The 27,500-nt window shown below is 50.5% G+C and overlaps 1 pseudogene across 1 annotated transcript in view; it reads right to left on the bottom strand.

Moving 5' to 3' along the window:
* The window catches only part of LOC146260737 (protein diaphanous homolog 3-like), an 89,411-nt pseudogene that overhangs the window by 25,444 nt on the left and 36,467 nt on the right, over positions 1-27,500 (bottom strand). The window contains exons 5-9 of the transcript XR_014724815.1: positions 21,416-21,546; positions 3,127-3,201; positions 2,944-3,013; positions 868-1,004; positions 322-427 (exon numbers count right to left, since the gene is read on the bottom strand). The product of XR_014724815.1 is annotated as a protein diaphanous homolog 3-like (transcript). The remainder of the gene's footprint in view (positions 1-321; positions 428-867; positions 1,005-2,943; positions 3,014-3,126; positions 3,202-21,415; positions 21,547-27,500) is intronic.

A 27,500-nucleotide genomic window follows, 5' to 3' on the forward strand; every position in this document is an offset into this window, starting at 1 on the left:
CGTGCGTGCGCGTGTGTGTGCGTGTGTGTATTCGCGTCGAGGGTCAGAGTAATATACAGAAGCAGAAATTGACTGCAGGTACTGTCGAGTAAAAACAAGCATCCTGATTATGCAGGGGTCAGAGTCTTTCATTTAAACTAAAGTGTTCAGTGGAGGGCCAGCCATGGACATATGACTAAGTAGAAAAACTCATTCAGAGGCAATCATTTTTTTTACGCATTTCACCCTGTGTGTGCGCACGTGTGTGTGTGTATGGACGGAGGCTTTGTGTGAGTGAGTATGGGGCTGGGTGGAGGTGGGCTGTGTGCCAGTGGTGCTTACTTGTAAGGTGAGGGAGCGTTGGCGGAGGCCCTGGACCACGGGGCTGAACCTCTCCATGGCTCCCTGTTCCCCTGCTGTGGCCATGGCTTCAAGCACCTTCTCCAGACTACACCGAGAGGAAGGAGGTACAACACAATCATCCTCTGGATTAGCCTGCGCTTGCATGCCCTCCCCCTCCCTACATCCCTCCCTCCCTCCCTCTCTCCCTCTCTCTCTCTCTCCTCCGCCATTCTCTCTCCATCTCCCATCTCATTGCCTCCCTCTCCTTCTCTCTACACCTCTCTCACTCTTTGAGGTTGAAGGGATGGAGACATAGGGATAGCACATTAAGAGCCAAGCAGATCAAGCAGATCAAACGCTAAAACTTAAGTTGCTTTAAACTATTCAAAACGTTTGAGCGCGTGGGCCAGTTCCATGAAATCTGAAAAGAAAGGACCTGCTTATCCTGGCAACCAAAAAGGAACAAAAACAAAAACAAGAGAAATAAATAGAAAATAAAGAAATGAGGCAAGAAAGCTCCAGAACAAAGTGGCTTTCCAGACGTACGTGTTCTCCTCGCCCACGATGCAGATGGCCGACAGCAGCTTCACCACGTCTGTCATCATGGCGGGCTGGCTGGGGTCGATGGCTCGAGCCAGCAGCGTCAGACTCTTCTCCTCACCCAGGATACGGTCCAGGCCATACTGGAACACACACACACACACACGTGTTACCCATACACCCTATGGGGTGACGCTACACTAAGACTACATTACCCATACACCCTCCGAGGTGAGGTTACACCAAAACTAGGGTGGAGTTTGTTTCTACTGGGACTGTGGACTGACTCCATCCATGCTGATCATTACAACGTCAAACCCAACAGAATCTGAGATTGGACTGAGAATGCCCACTGCTATGTTGTAGACAACAGAAACTTCCAGACCGAGAATAATGAACGTAGAGTGTTCCGTAAACAAGCGCACACCATAGCTGGAGGGCCTGAATACCCGAGCGCGTTGGCCGATACATTTACGGCTTTTTCTGTGTTATCTTCAAAGTTACAAATAATAAGCCTGCAACTCAACAAGCAGGTTAATAACCCAAACAGCATAACATATGAGTGAGGGAGTCAGGTGGCTGAGCGGTTAGGGAATCGGGCTGATAATCGGAAGTTCGCTGACGTGTCCTTGGGCAAGGCACTTCACCCTACTTGCCTCGGGGGGAATGTCCCTGTACTTACTGTAAGTGGCTCTGGATAAGAGCGTCTGCTAAATGACTAAATGTAAATATTCCAGTGGTGGAATCCACTCCCCACGTCCATCAGAGACACAGACTGTCTCTCCACCTTCAAGAGAAGGCTCAAGACGCCCTTGTTCCGGGAGTACAACGGTACTTAGGAATGGTTTGCTGGACCTGATGTTAGTTTCCTCCAGGATCACAATGACTCTTGCTTGGAGACTTCTTGCTCTTGTGGGTTGGTGGTAACTGATTTAAACTGTATTCGCTGCAAATTCTATTTTAGTTAATCTTATTTATATTTTTACTGTTGCTTGCTTTTTCTACAGGTACACATGGACTTAAAGATTCATGTTGTTTAATTGTAACTTGCTTAACTACATGCTCTTATGGTTCTTCCCTTTGGCACTTATTATTTTGGTTGTTCACAGTGTGCTTCTTGTATTGGCTACCAGCAATGCTTTTGGGGCTATCTTGTTGTTATTAGCAGTGACCTATGCACTTTGTAAAGCTCTCTGTTGGAAGTCCCTTTGGATAAAAGCGTCTGCTAAATGAATAAATGTAAATGTAAATAGGATAAGACTGGAGTCTGCCGTGGGGCAGTGTGAAAGGTCAGGCCTAGGCAGGGTATGTGAGGAGGGGAGGAATATGTCTGCTCTCCGCTGCCCGGCGCTGGCCGAGAGGGGCGTTAGGAGGAGAGAGGGGCCCAAGGACGAGTGCTGATGGTGGGGTGTCCTCATCCAGCATGCCACCCTTAACGACGGGGGCGTGTCTCACAGCGCCAAGCAGGAAATGAGTCTGGTGGCTCCACATCATGTATGTGTGTCTGTGTGTGGACGGTCCTGTATGGTGATTGGTCAACATGCCTGTGATCCTCTACAGCTGGATGTAAAGCAGCCTGTAACCGTTTAGCAGCTGTGACATGCCTCCTCAAGAGGACCTTCCACCTGAACATCCATCAATCATCAACCACCATGAATCAATCAGCAACGACCCGCAGAGATGGGGAGTAGCAGAGTACAAATGCTTCGATATGGTATTTAAATAGCCATGCAGAAGGCAACAAAATTGTTTTGAGTTTTGAAATGTAGAAAAAAAAAAAAAATGTTTTATGTGAAACATATTTGTGTTATGTTGTGTGTGGGGAAACAAAAGTTTAGAAAAGGCTGAAAAATAAAATAATCAAAAACAGTCCCCAAAAAAGTATTGAAAGGTTGAAAAAAATATTTTTGTACACACTGTACACCCTGGACAGACTGAGTCAGTGACCTTGAACAGGAACAACAGAAGAATCCACATACTGGTCGGTTTAGATTGTGGTCGGTTTGTGTTAGTAGGATTTCAACCACCTGGTATGAACTGGGAAAGCTGGATGTGCTTGGTGAGACAAGAGGGCCATGTTACCTTGTTGTTCATGAAGGCTTTGAGGCACTGAATGATTTTGTGCTGGCTCCTCTTGTCCACCTTGTCCTGGCTGGGGAGACCAGAGAGAGAGGGGGGGTTACATGGAGAACACACACACACACACTGAACAAACACATCACTACACACACGCACACGCACGCGCACACACACACACACACTTACTGTTTCTTGAGCAGCAGTTTCTCCAGAGTGTCCAACAGCAGGCCCAGTCCCTCATGACCAAAGCTCTGCACCCAGCTGAAAAAACAACAAACAACAGCATCACTAGCCACAACAACAACAACAACTGCAGCATCACCAACCACAACACAACAGCACTGTGTCTGTAGAATGTCTGTAAGTGTTCAGGCGTCAGCAAAGGTTCACATGATGCTGGAGGTAAACACTGCTATGAAGCAGGACACACACACACACACACACACACACACAGGAGAATGATTTATCTGACTGATCTGTCGTCATGGCAATCTGTCGCACCCCCTGAAGGGCCATTCAATTAACCATGACGGATTCTGTCGAAGACACACAAAAACCCACTCCCACACACACACACTTTATCATATACTTGTAAAAGTTGCCATTGCGCTTTATGACTCACACGTGTGTGTGTGTGTGTGTGTGAGTGTGACACAGGAGCAGAATCTAACCACCTATCATCCAATAACTGCTCTTTCCGCCGTCTTCGCAAATACATCTGGTAAAGTGCATCGGGCATGTACACCGTCGTGTCAATCACCGCGGCGACACGCAGCGCCGGGCCAATCTAACAGTCCGCTCCGTCCGTCCTGCGGGCCGCCGACACGCTGAAAGCCTTTAGAGGCAATTTGCAACCACGGGGAGTCAAGAGGAGGCAGTAGGTCCCCACTCTGAGTCAGGAGACCTCCCGCTCAGGGGGAGCTGGGGGACATGTGACCCTGTTGGAAGGGGGTTGATATGGAAGAGGGGGTCAGAGAGGAGGGGGTCTGGTTAGTCGCCTGAAACAGACCGTATAGCGGACTGCTTCTGCCATCTAGCATAGACGCGCCCCCCCCGATCGACACCGGCGGACAGAGGCGGGGCAGAACGGAGGGGGCGGAGCTTAGACGGCGCAGGAGGCAGCGGCGCCCCAGAGCGGTGGCTCCTCTCCTCCCTGCGAGGGCGAGCAGAGAGCAGGAGTACAGCTGTACGCCAGGCCCAGCCCAGGAGGACAATGCTGCCATATTGGATTCCTATAACACTAATATTTGTTTGAAGCAGATGACATTTCGCCATCGTCTCCTCGTCCCCTGTGGGGCTTGATATCCGATCTTCCTGGGGAGGGGGAGGGGGGAGATCGCACCATGTCAGGGTTCATGGCACACGTGACGGCCTGTGTGTGTCTTAGTTGGGGCCTGGGGAGTGGGAGGTGATTAAAGCTGCAGTGAGCAGAGCTGGGCCCCAGGCTGGATGGATCCGTCCACCTGCCGAGCAGCTGATTGGAGGAGGGCATTCCCAGAGGGGGAGGAGGGATTGACCCCGCCCAGCGCTCAGCGGGACGGGGAAGTTACTGCCGTGGACCGGGTTTGGCGAGGGGCCAAGTAAGTGGGGGTGATTTGACTGGCTGGAGGGAGAAAAGCTCCTCCGCTTTCAGAACCTCATCTCGTTTTATCTTGTGCTCTCCACTCGAGTCCAATGAAACCACTCCCCCTCTCAAAGCTGGGTCCTGGGAGAGTGGGGCGATCGAGGATGACCGGGCTTGGAGCAGATCGTACCGCAGTCTTACGTGAGCGTTATACCGACGGAGAGAGCGCTTCCTGTCTGTCCGGAGCCGAGGCTTCATTAAGCAGCCCGGCGCCCCGTTATCCTGCTGCTGATTGGCTGCAACCCCCGTGGAGAGGGGGGGCAGAGGGGGGCAGAGGGCCCCCCGCGGAGACAGCTCTGCTGGAGTGAGAGGAGTCCATAAGGGACACGGGACGTGGCAAAAGAGGGAAAGATGGAGCGAGCGAGGGAGCGAGCCAGGAAATAAAAGAGAGAAAGAGAGAGGGTGCCCCCCCGAGAAATGGAGTGTGAGAGCAGAGGGAAAGAGAGAGCGGGAGTGTGAGAGAGCGAGAGAGAGCGAGAAAGATCGAGAAAAAGAAAGAGACACTGCTGAGCACTCCAGACAGAGAGGAGGAGGGGAAGTGAGAGAGATTGAGATAGGGGTCAGGAGAGAGAGTGCGTGGGTGTGAACGACAGAGAGAGAGAGAGAGAGAGAGAGAGAGAGATAGAGAGAGGGGGGTGGGAGAACGTAGCTGAGTATGTCTGCCCTATTAGGATTCAGCGTTCGTGCACTTCTAATCAACAACCCGCATGCCTCCCAGCATCAAATAATTAAATCCTAGCATGTATGTCAGTGGGAATTCTCAAGGTGAAGGAAGAGAATGGGAGGGGCTGCAACCTGCATGGAATATATCTGAGACGTGTGTGTGTGTGTGTGTGTGTGTGTGTGTGTGTGTGGGGCTGGAGGGGCGGACATGTGTCCAACCAGTTCATTCGTTTGTTGATTCATTTGTCACACCGTTGAGGAATAATAACAAGCACATTGTCTGTGTTAGCAGATACAGAGGAGTGGCTGGGCTGGGGGGCTGGTGGGGGGGGGGGGGGTGGGTCATGTTTAACTCAGGACAACAGTTTGTTGACGTGCCGTGAGTGAACTGTCAGAAAAGCACACAGATGAAAGCATCGATGTTTCATTAAAACAGAAACGCTGCCTGGACGCAGCTCACATCCGCTTCCTCTCAACCCTGAACCGCCGCATGGCGACCGTGTGGCGACGTAAAGGACCCTAATTGTCCAATCAGGAGTGGACGAGAGGCCAACACTTAAGCTGCAACGGGGGACATGTGATACGTGATGAAAACTAGATCGATATTTCAGGTGGGTTTTTTCCTTCCTTTCTTCCTCCACAGAGGCGAGGTGTAGACACGGCTCTTGCTTAGCATTCATTTCCACCTGGCGGTAAGCCCTCTGAACGCAGGCGGAATACCCATCCCTCCATCCATCCATCCATCAACCTCTCCCCAGCGTCGTCCCAGAACGAGGGCGAGGAGAGCAGAAACAATAAGCAGCTTAAAGCTGAACTTGTGAATAGAGAATCAATGCTGGTCCGTCGTGAGAGCCGAAACATGGCAATCCTTCCTGGGGTTTCTGCAAATAAATCTGAACCCCAACTCAACCCTCTGCCAACTGCTCGATCAAATCCAGCATCGTAATGAACATAGTACCAGCAAAACGTCAGAGAGGTAAACCAAGCAGGAGGCACATGGAGGCAGGAGGCACATGGAGGCAGAGGGAGGCAGGAGGCACAGGGGGGCAGAGGAAGGCAGGAGGCACAGGGAGGCAGGAGGCACAGGGGGGCAGAGGGAGGCAGGAAGCAGAGGGAGGCAGGAGGCAGAGGGAGGCAGCTGTCCGCCGTTGGTTAGCTCTGCTCGACGGAGGGAACGCATCGGTCGAATTAACATTCCACACAGACGCTCCACCTTAATCTCCACTCCGCTCTCTATGAAATGTACTATTCATGCACCTGACATAGGAGGAGGATGGATAGGGAGTGGAGCGAGTGGACGCCTATTTGAGAGAGAGTGTGTGCATACGAGAGTGTGTGTGGATAGGAGTGTGTGTTTAAGCGCGTGTGTGTGTACGAGTGTGTGTGCACAGACCGGCGTGTGTGTGTGTGCGAGTGTGTGTGCGCATACAGGCGTGTGTGTGTGTGTGTGCTTCAGTGTGCGTGTGACGGGCTGCGTCGGTGTCAGGGAAAGGCGCGGCGCTGACAGAGTAGAGTGTCGTGGCCCAGGCTGACGGAGACCAGGGGGAGCAGCCACGGAGCACGGCTGAGGAATGAGGCTCCGGCGTCGGAGAGGAAATGCAATTTAGCCCCCCTGCCTGCGGAGGGGGGCTAGGCCGGGGCCGGGGCCGGGGCCAGTATTGAGTGGGCCAGGGCCCGGGTCCTGACAAGAGCTTCATTGAAATGCATAGCTCAGCGGTGGCACAGCGACAGCGGTTCATCACCACAGGTGAGGCGGATAGCGGGGAAGATAATCTTCAGATCCACACAGGGATTATCCTTCAGGACCCCAGAGGGACTCCTAGGGACCCATGACGAGAGAGAGAGAGAGAGAGAGAGAGATAGAGAGAGAGAGAGAGAGAGAGAGAGAGAGAGAGAGACAGAGAGAGACAGAGAGAGACAGAGAGAGACAGAGAGAGACAGAGAGAGACAGAGAGAGACAGAGAGAGAGACAGAGAGAGAGACAGAGAGAGAGACAGAGAGAGAGACAGAAAGAGAGACAGAGAGAGACAGAGAGACAGAGAGATTTCTTCCTCCCCCCATCCCTCCCTCAAAGTGGCAGTGTTTGTGTTGTGTCGAAACAGGGAGCACACACTGCCTCAAACACACACACACACAGCCTCACACACACACACTGCCGGAACAAGTAAAAAATGGGAAGATCTGAAGAGGAAGGAGGAGGGGATGATGAAGAGGAGGAGGAGGATGAAGAGGAGGAAGATCCATAAACTCACTTCCAACTCTCTCAGTATGGTCCAGTATACTGTAACAGTACAAACCCTAACCCAGCTCTTTCACAACAGAATGAGAATATAACAGTGAAACCTATCCGCACTACCCCACTTCTACATCTCTCAATATGGTCAAATAAAATTGGATCAGAATCATAACTGTATTATACTATAACATCCTATACCAAATCTCTGACAGTCTGACAGTATAGCTGCACAGGCTACAGTGAGTCTGACAGTATACACAGTATAGCTGCACAGCGAGTCTGACAGTATACACAGTATAGCTGCACAGCGAGTCTGACAGTATACACAGTATAGCTGCACAGCGAGTCTGACAGTATACACAGTATAGCTGCACAGCGAGTCTGACAGTATACACAGTATAGCTGCACAGCGAGTCTGACAGTATACACAGTATAGCTGCACAGTGAGTCTGACAGTATACACAGTATAGCTGCACAGCGAGTCTGACAGTATACACAGTATAGCTGCACAGCGAGTCTGACAGTATACACAGTATAGCTGCACAGCGAGTCTGACAGTATACACAGTATAGCTGCACAGCGAGTCTGACAGTATACACAGTATAGCTGCACAGCGAGTCTGACAGTATACACAGTATAGCTGCACAGGCTACAGTGAGTCTGGCCGTATGTCCTTCAGCGCTGGGGTACTTCACTGGCAGCAGACAACAGCACTTGTGAAACGGACGCTACCGTTCCCGACGCCACCCATTCGAGGCCTTCGACGCGTTTGACGGGCATCGCCATGGTAACGCCCGGCCGGAGCGGCTCCCGTGGGAGACGAGAGGGTTGTTAATATAATAACGTGTATAATAGAGGTTCTCCTTGTTCTAGAGAGCAGTATTGTCAGGGAGACGAGGCCTTTGAACCCAGCCTGGTCTGAGCACGACATCCCTGAGCTGTCATGAGCAGGATACAGCCCCTCCCTCACTCCTCCCCCTCCCTCCCTCACTCCTCCCCCTCCCTCACTCCTCCCCCCTTCCTTCCCTCCCTCCCTCCCTCGCTCTGAGCAGAAGACGCTTGACGCTCCAGCATCCGGCTCGCAGCACGAGAGGCGACCTCCGAAGACACAGCGAGGAAAACCCTAACCCCCCCCCCCCCGGCCGCCGGGCTGTCTGATGAATAAAAACAAGTGGCCCTCTGAGGGCTGCACTGGTGACGAATCAGCTTTACAGTCATGTGTTCTCTGGAGGGAAGTGGGGCAGATATCAGTCAGATGTAGTGGAGGGACTACTGCTTGTACAGTCATCCACTTCTTTTCAAGAGTCAATGTGGGAGTGATGGAGAGAGTGGGAGCGAGAGAGAGAGTGGGAGCGAGAGAGAGAGAGAGAGAGAGAGAGAGAGAGAGAGAGTGGGAGAGAGAGAGTGGGAGAGAGAGAGAGAGAGAGAGAGAGAGAGAGAGAGAGAGAGAGAGAGAGAGAGAGAGAGAGAGAGGGAGAGAGGCACGGAGAAGAAAAGAAGCAAAGAGAAAGGGTGGTAGAACATAGAAAATAGGGAAAACAAATTCATCACCCGATTCCCTAGGAAACAAAAACAGTCATAAATCACAGAGAAAAATGAGCCGCCTTATCTGGCTAACTTCACGGCTAAGGTAGCTTGACTTCCCCAGGGCCTTGGAGGGAGCTCTGTCTGGAAGGCTGCCAGGCGCTAGGCTACGCTACGCTACGCTAGGGGCACCTATGGACCCAGAAATAAAACATTGACTCAGAGAGGAGAGGTTAGCCGCGCGAGGCTAGCTAAGCTAACTGACAACCCCAAGGGGATCTCCAGAGAGGAAGCTGTCACCAGACAGGAAGCCTGCCCTCTTATAAGACCGTCTGCACCAAATATAGACGGTGGTTTCATGTCCCTATTTCTCCTTTTCTCATTCGCTCTTTCCTGGCGTTCTGGAAGTTTTTGCTCGTTTAAAAGTGTGGAATGCCATGGTGAGAGGTCATCGCCGTGGTTACACCGCTCTCGGCTGTTAGTGTGGCGGTGGCACTCTGGAGACAGCTGGACTGTGGCCTTACAGTCGCTGGCTGGTCACGAGGGCACGCACACACACACACACACACAGGGGGCGCTGACCTGCGAAGATGAGCAAAGCAGCACCATGGCCAGGTGTGTCAGAACACCCCTGAACACAGGCAGCAACGCAAAAAGAAAACAGTTTCTCCACAAACGTCCTTGGGAAGAGATTATCCAATTACACACAGGCTTTCTATCTGGAAAGCATTCCTGGGAAACTATTCCATCCCCCTAGTTCCCTCTCCTCCCCCCTCCCTCCCTTGTCCTTGATTTCACTGTAAATGAGGGCATTAATCTAAATGGCCCATATTTGTTTCACTTTGAGGGCTGCAGTTTTCTAGTCCTCCTGATCCAACACAGGCAGAAGGGTTACCTATACCCAGGCTGCACTAGCATCCTCAAGTACCAAACACAGTCAAATGGGTTCATTTGTCAGCGAGCATGTCCAACCTATATCTCAAAGCTGTGGGTCTCAAAGCTGTGGGACTCAAATCTCCCTCCCTCCCTCCATTCCTTCATAATTGACTTTAAGGTCATTTTCTTCACATACAAAGCTCTACACAGACAAGGACCTAGCTACATTGCTAACTCCCTTATAAACTACACACCAGCTAGAACACTGCCATCAGCAAATGCAGGCCTATTAGAGGTCACCAGAGGCAGTCATAAGGAGATTGGTGATTCGGCCTTTGCTAATTACGCCCCAAAACTATGGAACAAATTACCCATAAATCTTAGGGAAGCAAACACGCTAGACGTTTTTTAAAAGACAGCTTAAAACCTACCTTTTTACCGAAGCTTTTAAGTAAATTTATCTCAGAAGGGTTTTCCTACTTTCATTAGTTATACTATTGTTGCTATTTAAATGATTACTTTTATCACTTGTATTATTGTTTTTATTGATTTTATGTAAAGCACCTTGAGCTACAATTCTTATATGAAATGTGCTATGTAAATAAAATCGTACTTACTCCCTCCCTCCCTCCAGCTGTCAGTTAGTCCCTGTTTGATATCTCCCTCCATTTTCTCCCTCTCTCTCCCGTCCATCTCTGTATCTCTCTCAGTCCACGCTGCCTTTGATGTGGATTGACATGGCAGAAATCTAAGATGTGCACACAGATGGCGTGGTTGGAGGTGTACAGAGAGATGTGTGTGTGTGTGTGCGTGAGTGCATGAGTGAGTGCGGACATAAACACCAGCTCCTTTTAAACCCAGCAGGCGGTGACGGTATGAAGGCAAAGCAAATCAATGTCTGCCTGTCCTCTCCACACATCAAGATGGCTGGCTCTCTCCCCCTGAGAAAGCTCGGGGCTGAAGACAAGCCTGGAGAGAGAGAGATGTGAACGCCGGCTGCTTCTACAGAAGGAGAGTCGTGCTGAGGTGATCCAGTCAGCTGTGGGGCCTCTGAAGGACAGACCTTTATCTGGGAGGGACCACAGCTCTTCCTGACAGGCTACAGGGCTTCATTACCTTTACATTTGATTCCGTTAGCAGAAACTTCTATACGAACTTAGACGTACAAATGGTGCATGTAGAAAATGGCAGTGGCAGGTCAAGGATCAGAAGTGTGCCGTTCTAACATTATTGCACTAGTCCGAGTCAAGGAACGGTCAGTGTAGGTGTCAAGCACAAAGTACTCGCAGAACGGCTCTGTTCTAAGAGACGAGTGATTGGATGCAACTGCTTGGTGGTTGAGTTCACTTACACAACACGAGACGAAAAGAGCATTTTAGTTTTGCATTTAATTGCGTAAGCCCCTACATGCCTTCTCCCTCCTCTCCACTCAGGCAACATTCAGCAGGCTTTCTATCTGCAAAACTAAAGTGGTTGGAAGAAAAAGTGCGGCCGTGCTTAATGGAGACACAGCACCAGGCTGTGCCGGAGTGGATGAACTCCTTCCTCTGAAAGCTGAGAGGCAGCGAGGGTTGTTGGGAGCAGGGAAATGACCAGAAAATGCTGCTGACATTTCAAATGTGCTGAAAGGCACCGTAGGAGGAGACAGTCACAGTAAGTGAGTCAGATCATGCAAGTGTGTGTGTGTGTGTGTGTGTGTGTGTGTTTTTGGTCCTGGGCAGTGTGTTCAGGTGAGCCAGGGGCTCGCTCCGAGCTGACAGGGGGGTAAACGTGGCCACGCGCAGACAGAGCTGAGCGTCTCGGAGGGTCCGTCAGTCTGAGAGGTGCGGACCCTCCCCCCTGCTGGGGGGCCCACGTCACCTGGGTTACCTCTGAGTGGGGATGACAGGAGCACAGGAAGTCTTACGGGCGCACGGGACCTGGTTAGTTTGACAACTTCCTGTGGGGACGGCCGGAAGGGAAGGAGGGCTGGAGAATGAGCTGGTGCTCATTAGAGTAGAACCTCCTCAAGGAACATAGGAACCGACTGAAAATAAATGTACACACATAGAACGCAGGGGTTCCAGTTCCGCAAGACGCTCTTTCAAAGATGTGTTCATGTGGGTGGAAACATACATGGCAGAGAACGCCTGTGCAGAGCTCTGTCCTGTGTGGAAGACAACACAACATGTGTGTCGAATCCTGGGACCTACTGTGATTGACAGCTAATCAAAACGCTGATGAAAAATAGTTAATTTGCCTCAATCAATTGTACAGGTAGCAGAGGCTGATTAGTCTGGCCAATTAGCTGGGCAACCACGGGCCAGGGTGGAACTCCTTTACCTTCACGCTGCTCAGAGACCACAGGATGAGGAGGAGGAAGAGGAAGAAAAGGATGAGGAAGAAGGAGGAAGAGGAGGTAGAGGATGAAGAAGGAGGAGGAGGAAGGGGGGAAGGAGGAAGAGGAGGAATAGGAAAAGAAGGAGGAAGGGGGAGGAGGAAGAGGAAGAGAAGGAGGAATAGGAAAAGAAGGAGGAAGGGGGAGGAGGAAGAGGAAGAGAAGGAGGAAGAGGAGAAAGAGGAGGAAGAAGAGGAGCTGGAGGAGGAGGAGGTGCAGGCAGACCACCACAAAGACAAGGCTAGCTTCCCCTTAATGAGCTGAAACTTCAGCTGGGAACCGGAGCGAGCCCAAATCGATGCGCCTGTCTATAAACAGCGCCTGTTTGTCAATACCGCTCCAATAGCGAGCTGGGAGAGACTGCTGCTGCCACTGGTGTTGTTTTGGTCTGACCAAGGAGAGTTCTGACATGCTTAAAGGTTAGGAACGTCACACCAGGCCCTGCCCTAGTGACTGACCCAACAACATTCAGCTGCTAACAAACCTGTCACATTTCAAACAAGATTATCTGTTTTCATGATGCTTGATTTTCTCTCTCTCCCTCCCTCTCTCTCCCCCTCCACCCTCTCACTCTCCCCCTCCCTCTCTCCCCCTCCCCCCTCTCTCCCTCTCCCTCCCCCCCCTCTCCCTCTCCCCCTCCCCTCTCTCTCTCCCTCCCCCCTCTCTCCCTCTCTCTGTGTTTGTTTCCCTCCCCCCCCCGTTCTCTCAGCCTGTGTGTGATCCATTAACAAGCCTATCAGTCTAATTACAGGGCTGTAGTCCATGAGCTGGCAGGACACTCCCTGCAATCTACCCTGATACCAATGGCAGCATGCCGGAACAGAAGGAGTGCGAGCGCGCGTGTGCGTGTGTGTGTGTCCGCGCCGCAGGCCTTTCCCACCACAAAGGACACAAGCCTAAAACAACAGCCATTGTGCTACTCAATTACATATCAAAGATAAAATATGAGGCCAACTGCTGACTAAAAAAAGCTGTGAGCTCTCTCTCACAGACAGACAGGCCTTCCACCCATTACCCTCCATTATGGACAAGACTCTCAGCATTATCTAGCTAAATGAGATGAATGAGCCTTGCTGTAGCTATGGCATGAATTAAACCATTAGCTGAGCAAGACGTAGAGAGAGAGAGAGAGAGAGAGAGAGAGAGAGAGAGAGAGAGAGAGAGAGAGAGAGAGAGAGAGAGAGAGAGAGAGAGAGAGAGAAAGAGACAGAGAGAGAGAGAGAGAGAGAGAGAGAGAGAGAGAGAAAGAGACAGAGAGCAAAAGAGAGAGAGCAAAAGAGAGCAAAAGAGAGCAAAAGAGAGAGAAAAAGAGAGCAAAAGAGAGAGAGCAAAAGAGAGAAAAGAGAGAGAGAGAGAAAAAGAGAGAGAGAGAGCGAGCGAGCAAGAGAGAGAGCGCGTGTGTATTCTCTGATCAGCGATAAGACAGAGGCATCGTTCCACCCCTTGGCCTCCAAACGAAGCAGATCCGAGGCGTGAGAGGAAAGAGGGAGAAGGAGGAAGAGGCAGCAGAGGCCGGGGCAGAGGCGGCTTTTGCAGTGCTAGGTAGCTAACTGACAAAATAACAAATCTGAGGGCTTAAACCTGAAGGTCAGTTTTAATATAATATCAAAAACCAATTTCCACATGTTTGTCAGATCCATTTATCACGTTCATTTAATACAATTACGTTTCTCCGCCCCCACAACCCTGCCTAGCCAGATGCTATAGCACTGTAGACTGGAGCAGGGACTGGAGGGGGGGTCAGGTCACAGTGGGTTGAAGGGGAGCTTCTCAGCTTGACGGGAGCGAGGAATTACTTTCACGAGCCTACGCCTTGGAGACAAGAAGCCCGGCGCGAGAAAAAAGCTGGTCTGCATAACCCAGGTCCACAGGAGAGGAAGGGAGGGAGAGAGGGAGGGAGAGAGGGCCAGAACAAGCTGGTCTGCATAACCCAGGTCCACAGGAGAGGGAGGGAGGGAGGGAGGGAGGGAGGGAGGGAGGGAGGGAGGGAGGGAGGGAGGGAGGGAGGGAGGGAGGGAGGGAGGGAGGGAGGGAGGGAGGGAGGGAGGGAGGGAGGGAGGGAGGGAGGGAGGGAGGGAGGGAGGGAGGGAGGGAGGGAGGGAGGGAGGGAGGGAGGGAGGGAGGGAGGGAGGGAGGGAGGGAGGGAGGGAGGGAGGGAGGGAGGGAGGGAGGGAGGGAGGGACAGAACAAGCTGTCTGGCTGAGAACACAAAAGAACAAACACAATTTGACAAAAACTCTCCACATACAGTACCAGTCAAAAGTGTGGACACATTTTCCCATTCACTTTTGGCTGGTACTGTATCTCCTTTGACAGACAGACAGAGATATGAGAGGGATAAATACATATGAATGTATGTGAAAATAAATGGATATATTGGAATTAATATCAGTAGAGATGCAGGGAATTTCACTATCATTATTTAATGAAGCCACGCGTTTATTAATTATGAATGGGTGTGAGGTCACATTTCTATACGGTGAAAAGGCATCAGTCCTGAAAGTTGTTGGCAAATTACACACAGCTGCAAGACCAGACGATTTTGACATTGACCGTTGTCTAAAATATGAAATCATACGATATGAAATGAAAGAATGATGAGCCTGTCTGGTCTGCCTACCTGGCTGCTTCCCTGGCAGCCTGTCACTATGCCAACAGGAGCTATCTGGAGCTGGTCTGGGGCCTGCCTGGAGCTGGTGTGTGTGTGTGTGTGTGTGTGTGTGTGTGTCAGGAAGCTCCCATGGGATGTGAAGTCTGGTAGAGACCCAGGAAGAGTGAAAGCAGAGTCCTATCCAAAGCCGGTCCAGGCTCTCTGCTAGGCTGGGGGAGGGGGGCTGGGGGGAGGGGGGCTGGGGGGGGGGGGGGCTGTCAGGGCAGCAGTGTGGAGCCTGGGTTTGATGGGCTGTGAAGGTCAAGGCTCTCCCTCGCCCTCCCTCCCCCTCCCTCCCCCCCCCTCCCCCTCCCTCGCCCCTCCAGTCTGGACAGGACAGGCTGCTCTCCCTTGGGTCCTCTTGCTCCCAGCATGTGTGGGCACAGACACCCGCCACCCCCCTCCCTTCTTGTACTAGGACAGACCAAGCCAACACACACACACACACCCAGTGCACAGCCATGTCTTAAGAGTCCATAGACTCAGTGACTGAGACACAGACTGACATTCTCCTCTCTGACACACAAGCCTGTCGCCGCCCTAAAGGGACCACCTCCGCACGCGCGCACACACACACACACCACAGAGTTAGGGAAAATAGGGTCTGTTCCTGTTCTTGTGAAAATGTTGCTACCCCACTTCTGTTCAAAACAAACTACAGCCCCTCCACGGAACACAGAAGCAGAACACAGGGAGGCGGAGTCGGAAAGAGGATGGAGATGGAAGGGAGGGGAGGGAGGGAAGAAAGAAAAATTATCATTCTCTTCAGAAATCTCTGCAGTCGTAGATTTTTCACTTGCGAGGCGATCCCAGGAGGGTGCCGGGGGAGACGTGGCTACTGTTTTTATTGGCCCCCTGGGAAATTACAGGCTTTACATTACATCTAGGCCTTTCACCAGGACAGAGCGCAGCTCCACAGAATCCTGACAGGGGATAAGAGACAGACGGAGGAGTGTGTGTGTGTGTGTGTGTGTCTATATGGTGACTCATATCCCTGGTCTGAAGCCTCTTAAGACATAGGCGCGCACACACACACACACACACACACACTCTGGGTCAGGACCTAGCGCACTCTCATAAAAGACTCCTACCAGGAAAAGTCAATAGGGCTGGGTTATTGTAGCAGGCCATAGGGCCACATTGATTTAGTAATATTACAGGTGATATAACAGCCTGGCCTTGTACTGTCCATGCATGTCTGAGGTGCAGAAGAAGAGGAACCGCGTGGAACATTTCCTTACGAACACTGCCACACACACACACACACACACACACACACACACCATCTGAGACACTGTGGGATATTGGTCATGCATCAGGACAAGGACTGGAACTCAAACCACACACTCCCAATCGAAGGCCCCCTTGTAATCTGCAGAAAGAAAGAAGGAAGTCTTTGTTTACAAGAAAGAGATTGGTTCGCTTTCCTTTGTACACCAGCCGTCTCAGACCAGCACGGGAGGAAGAGAGGAGGAACAGTATCCCAGAGCTGAGACGTTGATGTGAACGCCTGTCAGAACACCCCTGGAGGCAGGTTCGAAACCTCAGAATACCTCAGACAGACGGAAAGGTGTTTTGGAGTGAGTAATAGCAGAAGCACCTGTGCCATGGCTGTGTTCAGGGTGCTGAGGAGAGATTTAGGAGTGATTTGGACTCAGACGGTCATCATTTCTATTCTAGGAATCTGGATGGGAAGATGACAGTCTAATTTAAAACTGAGAACTGAGGTTAAGATGACCTCATTTACCTGTCAGATGTAGTGGTCATCAAAGCTGAAAACTCTCCAAATGTCTCACAGACTTGTGAAAAACGTCGAAAAAGACACTTTGCAATGTCTCAAGGAGATCTCTCTCTCACTCAAACAGGATTTCAATTCCCCTGTATAGAGTGGGGATGAACTACCAAACTGGGATAACGAGAGAAAGAGAGAGAGAGACAGAGAGAGATAAATAGATGGAGAGGAAGGGGCAGGGAAGCGGGTGTGCAAATAGGAGAGAAAGAGGGGGGGTGGGCAGGGAATACGAGAAAGAGAGGAGGTGGAGAAAGAAAGCGAGAAGGGGAGAGAAAAAAAGACGAGAGAGAGAGAGCACAAAAGGAAAAGAAGAACATAAATATCCGATGTAAAAGGCACAGCAACCGACACTTCATGGAACCGTCCAATCAGACAAAAGGCACAGCACAGGCAGCCAATCCAACGCAGGAGGTGGGCATGGGGTGGGAGGTCATGATATAGGCATCATATGCAATGGATTACCTCACACACATCCACAAAAAGATGAAATGACAAAACAAGAAACTAATCAAATACTGGACAAGATGTCCAATAACATGATGTAAGCTCCCTGTCATCTCCAAGCAGGAGGAGGAGCAAGCCTGAGTGTTGATGCTGAGACTCCTGGCTCCATACAGGCTGCTGACAGCACATTCACATCCAGCTAACCCCCTCAGAGGGACGAGAGACAGAGACAGAGAGAGAGACAGAAACAGACAGAGAGAGAGACAGAGATAGATAGAGAGACAGAGAGAGACGGAGAGAGACAGAGAGAGACAGAGAAAGACAGAGAGAGACAGACAGAGAAAGAGACGGAGAGAGAGAAAGAATGACCAGTTAGAGATGCTGCTGAGACCTAGGTAACACAGCAGGTGGTCCACAGCCCTGCACCACCTGCCTGTGTGTGTGTGTGTGTGTGTGTGTTTTTCGTTTGTGTTTAGACATCCCAGGAGACCAGTCCATCTCCAGACAGTCTTTATCCCATCATGGCTCATTGATGAAACAATCATCCCTTAAGTATCTGGACTGTTGATCTGACATTGACAAGCCCATTAGTGACGTGGTCATCTCCAAACCATGGATGTTTTAGATCCAAGAGTTAAAGACGGAGTAAGATGGAGGCTGAAGTGCGGCCAGGTTGGGAGGAAACATAGCTTTTTCCAATATCAAGGTTTTGATTTAATAAGAAAACGATGATTCATCAAACCTGTCCTCAGATCCGTTTTTAAGCTGCATTTCCCAGAACCTTCCGACTTCTGGATCCGAATCACAGGGTGACAGTCTGACAGTTCAGTCGATATCGACAGACAACTCCACGCTCTGAGAAAAAAATGCTGACAAATGTTCAAAGACCCCCTCTGTCAGAGAGCATGGTGCTAACAAGGCTGTTCCACACAGCAGAAAAGGCAGAGCAGAGACCCATTAAAAGAACCATTCCTGGCATCTGAACTCAGACTCAACAAGCGTCAGACAGCATGGATATAACAAGCCCAATAGGCTAACTAACAATGCCAGCTCGTTAGAACGCGTACAGTATACAAGTTCTAAATTGTATAGCCTATAGCCAGATTTCTGTATATCCGATAAGAAGCCCTGTACTGAATCTTTCAGGGTATTTTTTGTTATTTAGGGTGGATTTTTTTTCCAGAAAAAAAAAAAAAAAAAACGATTTCACCAGCTGCCTACACCAGCCTACACCAGCCTACACCAGAGAGACTGTTGTTAAAGTGCAGCAAGTGCTCCAATATAGAATTCAACAGGGGCAGAACTGTGGCGAGCCCACAGTTGATATAAGGCACCGTTGTGGTCGTGGAGGTAAAAAAAAAGCTCTCAAGGTAAACACACGCTGTGAAACCAAGCAATAAAAACGACCCCTAAAAAAAGGGTAATGCCACCCACTAGACTTCCTGCTCCTTTCCTCCTCTGCATCCCTCCCTTTCATACCACCACCACCTCCTCCTCTACTCCCTCTCAGAGTTTGAACAATATCACACAAGTAAACTTGGAGTTCAGGCCAGGCTGCAGTAAGCCAGTTCCTGTGTGAGAGGAGTGTATCGTACAACACCATCCTAGGGAAGTCTGTCATTTGTATTTGTGTCCCTCGTATTGACAAACCAGGAGGATTCAACTGCTAACAGCCAGACTTGGATCCAAACAAATCATGTGTGACTGGTATACAGGTGTGTCAGACAGGTGTGTTTTATGTAAATGGAAGACTGGTGTGTGTATGTGTGTGTGTGTGTGTGTGTTTCTGGTGTGGGTGTGTGGGTGTCTGGTGTGCTGGTGTGGGTGTGTGGGTGTGTGTGTCTGGTGTGGGTGTGTGTGTGAGTGAGGTGTGTGTGTGTGTGCCTGGTTTCCAGTGTAGTAATGAGGCCTCCATGTCTGTCTGCTTCTCTCTGTGTGGCTCAGCTCCTCCTCCCTGCCTACATGCAGGTGCTTAACGAGGCCTCATAACAGTGATAATGTTCTCCGGCAGAAACGCACGTCCACACTCCATCTCCGGTAATGGACTCCCGGTAGCTGAATAGGATATTGATTCCAGCCTCCGTCGCACGACCCCAGACTGGAACCACAATGAAATCATGGGACAGAGCAGGGACTGGGTGTGCTGCACCCTCTCACGCACCAGGTTGGTGTGATGGTGGAGAGAGCTTGGTGTGTGATGGTGGAGAGAGCTTGGTGTGTGATGGTGGAGAGAGCTTGGTGTGTGATGGTGGAGAGAGCTTGGTGTGTGATGGTGGAGAGAGCTTGGTGAGTGATGGTGGAGAGAGCTTGGTGTGTGATGGTGGAGAGAGCTTGGTGTGTGATGGTGGAGAGAGCTTGGTGTGTGATGGTGGAGAGAGCTTGGTGTGTGATGGTGGAGAGAGCTTGGTGTGTGATGGTGGAGAGAGCTTGGTGTGTGATGGTGGAGAGAGCTTGGTGTGTGATGGTGGAGAGAGCTTGGTGTGTGATGGTGGAAATGAGCTTGGTGTGTGATGGTGGAGAGAGCTTGGTGTGTGATGGTCAGGTGTGTTGTGGAGATGATGGAGAAGCTACAAAAATGGAGTGGATCTCTGAGCTGGGATCATTTAGATAGTAATGTGTGTTGTGTTAAAGGAACAACAGATGACGTCACATCATCTATCAAGGACAAAGCTGCCTACCCTGTTTAAGGATGGACGTGTAAGTCAGGCTGCCTGCATGCCTGCTTCCCTGTCTACCTTCCGCCCAATAGCTCCACATCCTTTCCCCCCCTCTACACGCGCTAATCGAATTCATGACAACTTAAGAATTACGCCAATAAAGACCGCAGACAGAGAGCAAACTGTTTACTATTCCCCTGCACTCCCCATCTCTCCACATCTCCACATATCTCCATCTCTTTCTCTCCATCTTTAAATCCTATTTAGCCAACAGCCTGGATACATTTAAAACAGCGAGTGGCACACGTGTTAGATCCCCGTTAACTGAATGTAATACGCTTATGAGCACGGACACTGGGGGAGAACTAAGTGATCAAATAGGATTTTCGGCAACAACAATGAGGAGCGACCTTGGAGGATGGCAGCAGATAATAATGTCTGAAATGAACAACGACAGACATGTTGATGCAGCGTTCGTACAAGCGCTCAGGCTCCTTGACACAAACGAGACGTAACAACAAGCCCCGGGATGGGAGACTTCAGTTACTTCATCACTTCTTCATCACTTCCCCCCCCCCCCCACCACAATTATTGTGTGAAATGAAAAGACTTAAGAGTTTATTGGTCCCCCATCATTCGTCTGATAATTGGAGCTCTTCGTTATTAATCCTCATCCATTCCTACTGTTCATTACAGGGGAATATTGAGAGATACTGAGGCAATATTAGACATAATCTGATCCACGGGAAGAGTGTTAGATAGCACATGACTGGGAGGGGAGGGAGTGAGTGAGTGAGTGAGTGAGTGAGTGAGTGAGTGAGTGAGTGAGTGAGTGAGGGAGGGAGGGAGGGAGGGAGGGAGGGAGGGAGGGAGGGAGGGAGGGAGGGAGGGAGGGAGGGAGGGAGGGAGGGAGGGAGGGAGGGAGGGAGGGAGGGAGGGAGGGAGGGAGGGAGGGAGGGAGGGAGGGAGGGAGGGAGGGAGGGAGGGAGGGAGGGAGGGAGGGAGGGAGGGAGGGAGGGAGGGAGGAATAGAAGGAAAGAAGGAAAGAAGGAAAGAAGGAAAGAAGGCTAAAATGGCAGTTGAGGAGGTAAGAAGGAAAGACAAAGAACTAAGTGAAGCGTCTTTCATAATGGCTGCCCTTTTAATGAAAGCCACTCATCTGTTTCATGGTGCTTTCACTGTTGCCTGCAGCTCTCTGTCTCCCCCCCATCCCTCCATCTCCTCCCCCTCCCTCTCTCTCTGTGTGAGCCACGATTAAAAAGACACAAGATATTAAATGAAGGTCGCTGCAACAGCGCAAAAGGTGGTCGGGGAGTGCAGAGGAGGGCATTTGGAATCATCTAGAACGTATTTACTGTACGCGCAGTGGCGTTTGGGATGTTGTGTGGGGAGAGGGCGAGTCCTCTCATCCTGATACACACACTGTGTGTGTGTGGAGGGGGGGGGTATGTGTGGTGTGTGTGTTGGGTGGTTGTGTGTGTGTGGAGGGGGGGGGTATGTGTGGTGTGTGTGTTGGGTGGTTGTGTGTGTGTGTGGGGGGGGTGTATGTTGGTGTGTGTTGGGTGGTTGTGTGTGGACCTGTGTGTGCAGGCATGTGTCTGTGTGTGTTGGGGTTGGGTGTGGGGTGCTTACCTGACGGGGTTGCTGGTGAGGGAGACACGCAGGGAGTCCAGACAGGCAAAGAGGCGTTCATCTGTGGCTCCAGACTTGAGCTCTCCCAGAAACTCCTGAGGAGAGACCTGGTTCCTGCTCCTCAAGCTGCCCTGCGGAGAGAGGAGAGAGAGAGAGAACCAGAGAGAGGGGGACAGAGGAGAGGGAGGGAGAACCACAGAGAGGGGAAGAGGAGAGGGAGGGAGAAGCAGAGAGAGGGGGGAGAGGAGAGGGAGGGAGAAGCAGAGAGAGGGGGAGAGGAGAGGGAGGGAGAAGCAGAGAGAGGGGGAGAGGAGAGGGAGGGAGAAGCAGAGAGAGGGGGAGAGGAGAGGGAGGGAGAAGCAGAGAGAGGGGGGAGAGGAGAGGGAGGGAGAAGCAGAGAGAGGGGGAGAGGAGAGGGAGGGAGAAGCAGAGAGAGGGGGAGAGGAGAGGGAGGGAGAAGCAGAGAGAGGGGGAGAGGAGAGGGAGGGAGAACCACAGAGAGGGGAAGAGGAGAGGGAGGGAGAAGCAGAGAGAGGGGGAGAGGAGAGGGAGGGAGAAGCAGAGAGAGTGGGAGAGGAGAGGGTGGAAGAAAAAGAGGGGGAGAGAGCAAGAGAGATTCAGGTTAAGATGATTGAGTACACAACAAACAATCCAACTAACGCACAAACACAGTTGTGTAATTGTGCTTTAGTTTAATATCCAAGTACCCAGGGGCTGGTCTGGTTTCAAACCCTTCGTATACACCAAGGTTAGTGAAAAGCTGCAAATGATGTTTATCGTATGTATAATATGGTATCTAATTATTTTACCCATAGCTATTTGCAGACCTTCAAGCTACACACACACACCTCTGAAGGCCAAAAACATGTTCTGAACCTCTAACCCATTACTGAATGAGGATGTGTTGTGTTCAGCACAAGTTATCACATAATTAACTGAGCTAACATTTTCAACAACAAGACATTCCCCCCCAAAAAAAAATAAACACACTTTAATTGGGTTTGGAACATTTCCTAAAGACAGTCTGCATATTCATTTATCACTCAAAGTCAGTTTGTTTTTCTTTTCCTACAGGGGGTTTGTTCTTTTGCTGTTGTTTCACATCAAGTGCATTGATCTGTGACTCATGTATGAAGGTATGTATTAGTGCGGATGGGTGGGTTGACCTGCCTCAGACTGAGTCGGAACTGAAGAACACGTCTGGACGACTGACTGAGAAGCTCTCTCCATTCACTGAGGCAGTCAACAACAAACTGACGACAACAGGGAGAACCACTGAATAGAAATAAATCAGTGTGCTGTTCTGTAATCGGTGCTGGTTGTCTGATGACAGAGCCGTAAGAGAACCCAGGAGAACCCAAAAGAGAACCCAGGAGAGTCTGCTGCACTGATTAGCTGTCTGAGTCTTTCATATGCATGTTTCCTGGGAGGAGCATCTTGTTCCACAGACAGTGTTTGCTGTGGTTGTACCTTCTCTCAGTCTGCCTGGAAATCTGCTAAAAAAAAAAAAAAAAAAAAAAAACAGGTCTTCTAAATATGAGTAAAAATAGTTTGCTCGTTGCACCTGTTACCAAGGCAGGCTGTACACAGCGCCCATGGTCGACTGGCCCCGCCCCCAGCGAGACAGCGCTCCGATTAAAACCAGTAGCGCCAAGAAGGTATAGAGAGACCTACATGGCAGCTTCCTGTTGAACAGTGTATGATCCATGCTACCTGCCAGGCCTTGGTCAGACAGATCCATCATCCAGCCAGCTAATTACCCCACAGGCTCCCTGGACCCCTGGGGAGAGGGGTCCTTGCAGTAACCTAGAACTACACTCAAGCTTTCCATGCCTTTGTTTTTATTTCACGCCCCCCACCCCACCCTACCCCCCCCCCCCCCCCCCAATCCTTTAACCCTGTTTGCAGCGCTGTAGAGACGGGGTGATGACGGCATACACGCTGTGCTGAGAGAGAGTACAGGTGATGAGAGAGAGTACAGGTGATGGGAGAGAGAGAGTACAGGTGATGGGAGAGAGTACAGGTGATGGGAGAGAGAGTACAGGTGATGGGAGAGAGAGTACAGGTGATGAGAGAGAGAGTACAGGTGATGAGAGAGAGTACAGGTGATGAGAGTACAGGTGATGGGAGAGAGTACAGGTGATGGGAGAGAGAGTACAGGTGATGGGAGAGAGAGTACAGGTGATGGGAGAGAGAGTACAGGTGATGGGAGAGAGAGTACAGGTGATAGGAGAGAGAGCACAGGTGATAGGAGAGAGAGCACAGGTGATGAGAGAGAGCACAGGTGATGAGAGAGAGCAAAAGTGATGAGAGAGAGCACAGGTGATGAGAGAGAGCACAGGTGATGAGAGAGAGTACAGGTGATGAGAGAGAGTACAGGTGATGGGAGGATATCACACTCACTGGCTGATCGGTTTCTAGGTTGAGACGCAGTTTTTCTTCATTACGGTAGGTGTGTGTTGGGTAGGTGTGTGTTTGGTAGGCTTGAGTGTGTGTGTGTAGTGTAGATCAAAAATGTACCCAACAATCGTAGCATGACTTCTTGCAGACTGGTGCTGCCATGGGACTCATAATCAGGCGAGATGGTCTCTCTGTGTGCGCGTGTGCCTGTGCAGACTGTGAGGAAATGCATTTCCAACTGTTTGATTTGTTGTTGTGAGAGGTCTTCGCAGACACTGCTCTCTAATGAGGAAATTGATTATGCGTGATTCGTACAAGTAGATATCATTTTTTTCTAAAATTGGTTTGTCTGAAAACGCAATAGAGGGGAACAAATTGCCTTCGTTTTCTGCTTTGCGGAAAGAAAGAAATTACATTTCCTATTAAAATAAAACTGACCGTGCTGTGCAACAGCACATGCCTCTGAAAGGCAAGACTCCAGCAGTCTTACACAGATCAAACTGAATACACACCCCCCCTCTCCCCTGTGTACGTGTCCTGAACATACGGCTCCATCCCTGGTCAGGGGGACCCTCCAGAGAGCTCCACAGGCCCTGCTCTCCAGATCACATGTCCCAGAGCAGGCCCTGGGAGACGGGCACAGCCTTCTGCCTCACACCGCAAACCTCCAGCGCTACTAATTAGCTGCCGAACCATCAAAGATTTTACAGGGGAATCCTTCTAACCCAATTTAAGGTTAACCCCGCGAGTGTGCACACACATATATATATAAAGAAAAGAAAAAAGAGATAGATGGTCTTGAACCAGAGAGGTTTCTGTGAAATAGTGAGGACTTCTCCTGTGGCTAACGTGGAGCGTTTCTTTTCACACGCCAAGGAGCAAATATCCTATGATCCAAGGCCAGGGCTCCTGGAGGATTCATTAGTCCAGTTATCATCGATGTGGTAATCAAGCCTGCTTTCCCAGTCATTTCTCTCCTGGCGCCATCCCAGCATGCAACAGGAGAATCACAGGAAATAGGTAAATGTCAGACATGAGGAAGGAATTGATCAGACATTTAAAAGGATAGGTCACTCATAAGACTCAAATGCCACTCTGTTCGTCCTGGGTTGAATATACATGAAGTCGACCGATTACCCATGAGCCTTTGCGTATTTCATGTTACGTGCCATCTTCATCCTCATTGTTGTCCTTAACCCCATCATCTTCATCACTCTCCCCTATCATCTTTATCACTCTCATGGCAGTATTGTATGAAAACCAAAACTCCTGCTCTATCGAAATTTAGTGGACCCTACTGTAAACCTTGGCAGAGTATCAGTCAATCATATTGATTAAAATAGCACTCTTGAAAACAACATATGTCAAGTTAAGTGCTGTACAGTGGAAAAAAAGCAGAAATGAGTACACAGAACATAACACACAAGGGACAAACTTTGAGGCTAATTTAGGACAGGATAGCCAGACATTTAAAGCACAACTAGCAGTGATGCAGTGCACGTGCCCAGAAATCCACTACCGCCAAAACAACATCATCCACAATGAGGAGGGCCTGTTTGCATGCCAAAAAGGTGTCACATGTCGCCAGAAAGGAATTAGTGATATCAAAGGGCTCAGATATCACCGTATCACTGCTGGGGGGAAATAACTAATCCTGCCCCCTGCAGATATCTGGCACAGGCAGTGGATGCACACACACACACACACACCTCCACGCAAAGACACACAGGCACATTCAGATTCAGCGTGCACACACACACACACACACACACAGACACACACACAGACACACAGACAGACAGACTTCAAATGATCCTGTGCCATGTCTCTCCCTAAGGTGTGGGCTGGCCTGTGGAACAGCAGAGCGTTGTTGTCTGACAACTCGTCTGTCAGGAATCACCCTTTCATCGTCTGATTGGCCACAAATGTGTTATTTGACGAGTGCAGAAGGGGGGGGGGGGGGGGGGTCGCCATGACGCAGCACGGAGGAGCCGGGGGGGGGGGGGGGGCACCGGGGGGTCAGGAGAGCACTGAGAACAAGGCCAGACCTTCGAGTGGTCTCCTGGTTCTCAGCCACATAGATAAAGTCTCTGGACAATCTCAGGGCCAGACCTCCTCTCTGCCTCTCAGCTCAGACCTGGCTAGGGGCTGATCTCATGAATGCTCGGGTGTCAAAACCCCTGGAGGAGAGCCACCTGAAATGCTAAATGCCCCCCCCCCCCCCCCCCCCCCCCACTGAGTCTCTGAGAGGCTAAACGTAACAAATGTGCTTTCGTACACGTGTTCCAAAAAGTCCTTTCATTTGTGACTTGTGTTTTTCTGTGTCATTTAGTTCTCGCCTCTCGCAGTGAGTCAGCACATTTCCCGGAGCCAGAAGAGGCCTCCATGAAAGCTTCTTGAGGTGGTGCATTGAGAAACAAGGACAGGCTGACCTCCAAACCCACACAATCAGAAAGAGCGAGAGACAGAGCGAGAGACAGCTGAAATAGAGGGGAAGAGAGATGGAGAGTGAGAGAGGAATAGATGAAATCATAGTGTGAGAGAGTGAGACAGAGAAAGTGAGAAAACCAGGGAGAGAGTAAGAGAGAGCCTCCGTAACAACCAAGGAGGAAGAACAGAAGGGTGGTGGTGGTGGTGGGGGGCTGAACACAAGCTAAAAGTGTGTCCCAGTAATCAGCAACACAAAGCCCTCTCCCTCCCAATTTTCCATTCAGACGAACGCACAACTAGCGTCGAGCTCGCCTCCTCTTTCAGCTGCAGCTGAGGGAGGTAATTAAGAGCCCGGGGGGGGAGGGGGGAGGGTGAGGGTCATGCTGCCTGACGCCCATTGAAGAGAGAGTTGGGGGGGGACCTCATTCTGCTAATGTTCCCCAATCGTGTGAATTCAATCACCATCTCTAGGAGCTGCTTATCTCGCCTCCTCCGCGTGTTCCTCTCAGACTCTGAAAGGCTTTTATCATGTCGCATCACGCTATCATACTCTGATCTATATTCAATTAAACGGCAGCACGTCGAGGCCACCGGGAAAACAGACCCATTAGTGCCCCGAATCTCCATCTCCAAAATAGCAGCTCCTGTGACCTTCAGCTCAGCACCCGGGGAGAGAGGGAGAGGAGAGAGAGTGGAGGAGAAAGAGAAGAGAGGGAGGAGAAAGAGGAGAGGAGAGAACGAGAAAAGGAGGAGAAAGAGAGAAGGAGGAGGAGAAAGAGAGGAAAAGAGAATAAGAAGGAGAAGTAAGAGAGAACAGGAGAGGAGCTCTAGAACGTCCTAGCTAAAGAGAAGACGTCTCCTGAGATGTTTGACCATATTTGGAAAGTAGAAACTGGGTGCTGCAGACAGTGAGAACAGAGACGGCATGTTGTTCCAAGAAGGAGAAGAACGACAATGAAAGACAAGACAGAGAGAGAGAGAGAGAGAGAGAGAGAGAGAGAGAGAGAGAGAGAGACACACACACACACAGAGAGAGAGAGAGAGAGAGAGAGAGACAGAGAGAGACAGAGAGAGAGAGAGAGAGAGAGACACAGAGAGAGACACAGAGAGAGACACAGAGAGAGAGAGAGAGAGAGAGAGAGAGAGAGAGACAGAGAGAGACAGAGAGAGAGAGAGAGACGGACAGGCAGACAGACAGACAGACAGACAGACAGACAGACAGAGAGCAGAGAGACACAGACAGAAAGACAGAGAG

Source organism: Hypomesus nipponensis, chromosome 12 (assembly GCF_054491055.1).
Source record: "Hypomesus nipponensis isolate SF chromosome 12, ASM5449105v1, whole genome shotgun sequence".
NCBI classification, from domain to species: Eukaryota; Metazoa; Chordata; class Actinopteri; order Osmeriformes; family Osmeridae; genus Hypomesus; species Hypomesus nipponensis.